The sequence below is a fragment of the Pteropus vampyrus genome, unplaced genomic scaffold, assembly GCF_000151845.1.
Source record: "Pteropus vampyrus isolate Shadow unplaced genomic scaffold, Pvam_2.0 Scaffold140, whole genome shotgun sequence".
Taxonomy (NCBI): domain Eukaryota; kingdom Metazoa; phylum Chordata; class Mammalia; order Chiroptera; family Pteropodidae; genus Pteropus; species Pteropus vampyrus.
This window is the reverse complement of record NW_011888921.1, coordinates 3,670,280-3,673,051: the sequence shown is the minus strand read 5'-3', so window position 1 is coordinate 3,673,051 and position 2,772 is coordinate 3,670,280.

Here is a 2,772-nt window from a genome sequence, read left to right as displayed (position 1 = left end):
AAATGGGTCTTTTTTGCATACTTATGTTCAATAGAATATACATGGTAGTCTCCCTTATCCATGGAAAACACGTTCCAAGATCTCCAGTGGATTCCTGAAACTGAGAATAGTACTGAACTCTGTATATACTTTTATCATACATACCTATGATAAAGTCGAATTTATAAATTAGTCTCAGTAAGAGATAAACAACAATAACTAATAATAAAATAGAACGAATAAACAATATAAAATATAAAAGTTTTAGAAATGTTACTTGAACACAAGGACTGTAATACCTCAACAGCTGATCTGATAATCCAGAAGGCTGCTAAGTGACTACTGGGTGAACAGTGTACATAGCATGGACACACTGGACAAAGGGATAATTCACATCTCGAGTGGGACAAAGCAGGATGGCATGAGACTTTATCTCGTTACCCAGAGAGGCATGCAATTTAATTTTTGAATTTTCCGTTTAATATTTTCAGACCACAGTTGACCATGAATAACTGAAACTGCAGAAAGCCAAACCATGGAATGCAAACCCTCAGATAAGAGGGGCTATGGTAGCTAAATTTGTCAGTTTATCACTGCCCATAGTTGATCTTTACATGGGGATATGTCTATACCACAAGGGTTGGCATTGCCGACTACACCCAAAGCAAGCTCAAACGACTCTGAACTACTGTAGTACTTACAAACAAACCTGTATAGCTCTGTCTACTCGTGTCAGGGGCCAACTGTGTAGCTTAGAGTTCTCTTAGTTAACTTCCAAGTAGAACACCATGTTTGTTAAAGAATAAGTAATAATGTACTCATTTCAAGTCAACATACAGATTTTTATAACTCAAAAGAAATCACAGCAATCGCTTAGAACTTAGTTTGTTTTTGTTTTTTTCTCAGAAAGGTATTCCACCGCCAATGTCGTTTAGAATTGCTGGCGTGTGGTGATCATAAAAAGCAGACTGAGTTTTAGTCTGCTTTCTTATCGTCGGTCTGTGCCTGAGAGCACTTCGCCCCATCCTTGGTGCACGGTGCTAAAGGAGAGAGGGAGTAGTGAGAACCACTAGTGTCCCTAGGGTTTCCAGGGATGATCTCTCTGATGAGGTAATATTTGAGCAGACACCTGAAGGAAGTGAGTGAATGACCCGTGTCGCTATCTGGGGAGGAGAATTGCAGGAGCTGAGGCCTGAATGTGGCTGATGTGTGCGAGCAGTAGCACAAAGAATGAGGGGTGTAAAAGAGCTGAGATTAGAGGAGCAACAAGTCAGGGGGTGGAGGAAGGAACACAGGAATGTCTGAGGCACCTAACACCTGTTTCCATCACAATCCTTCATACATGGTGAGCTCCGGCCTGTTGAAATTACACTGGATTTCCAGTTGGAAAACCGCATTTAAATCAAATATTTCCCCCTTAATAGAGCCCGGTTTCCTAGCGTAGAAAATGAGGGTAATAAAATCTATTTCACAGGGTGGTTGTGCTTATTAAGCTAAATAAGATAATATTTGTGAAAGTGCTTTGTAATCTGTACAGCACCATAATAAGGACCACACGGAAGTGGAGACATTGTAAGCTGAGTGCTCTGATTCCTGCTGTCCTCGTCCCATTGATTTCCAGTGCCTTTTGCACAGTCTCTCCTTCAGCAGGAGGCCTCGGTGAACACAGTCAGGAAGGCAGGCTTCTCATCAGCATGACAGGAGGTGCATAACCACCCACGGTGATAACGTTTAACCAAGCTAAACAGTATAAGATAACCTTCATTTGCAAATCTGATGAGCAAAATTACAGGGTTCAGTTCTAATAGAGGGGGAAATGAAGCTCAAGATCATTATTTCCACATCTAAGATTAGCAGCTGGAAAAATACGGTATATCTGTAAAGTGACAGTGTCAAAGATACCCCAGTTTTGCATGACGCCAGCATCCACACAAAAGAGAAATTGCTTTAAAGGGTAGAAATGGAGACATGGTTTTCTGAGAGGTCGTGCCAGATGGACATAGCTCAGTGTTTGCCACATTTTTTTTGTTGTTAAAACTGCAGATAAAGGTTGTTGGAAAATATCTGCCAACCCAAAGGAAAACATGAGCTGTTTTTCCGTTCTTTTTCTCTTATAGGTCAGAAGAAAGTGTTCTTTGCCTGGAGAAATACTCCCTTATATAAATCAAGTAGGGGAGATAGATGGGGATGGAAGGAATAAATGTAGGAGTAGGAAGTTGTCTCAGGAGATACTGAACAACATCTCTCCTACACATTTCTATGGGCTATTTATTTCTGCATCATAGTCAGTAATGTACTGGGGTCCTGGCTTCCAGCAGACCTGAGTTTGAAACATTGTGTGTCATTGACCTGTTGTGAGGTCTGGGCAAAGTACTTAACATTTTTAAGTTTCTGTTTTCTCATTCAGTAGAAAGAGATAACAAGAGAGCCTAATGGGTAAGACTGTGGTAAGGATTAAATGAAATGTGTGTGAAGCACAGCACATTGCTGGGAATATGGTATTATTCAATAAGTGCTAGCCATTTGCATTATTATTGGGGAGAAATTACTAAAAAAGTTTTACCAGAGGGGAAAAGCATAGAATGAGATAAAACAGTCAACTTTAAGAATCATGCTTAGTTTCCTAGAATCTATCTAACATATCTCCTATAATGCTTAGTGTATGGGAACTATTTAAAAAGACAAAAAATGAGCTTATTCAATATAGAGCATTTCGAAATATGCTTGGTTTAAAATGTCTTAATATATTAAGATTTAGGATAATGTGAATTACTTTTAAGAAAAATACACATC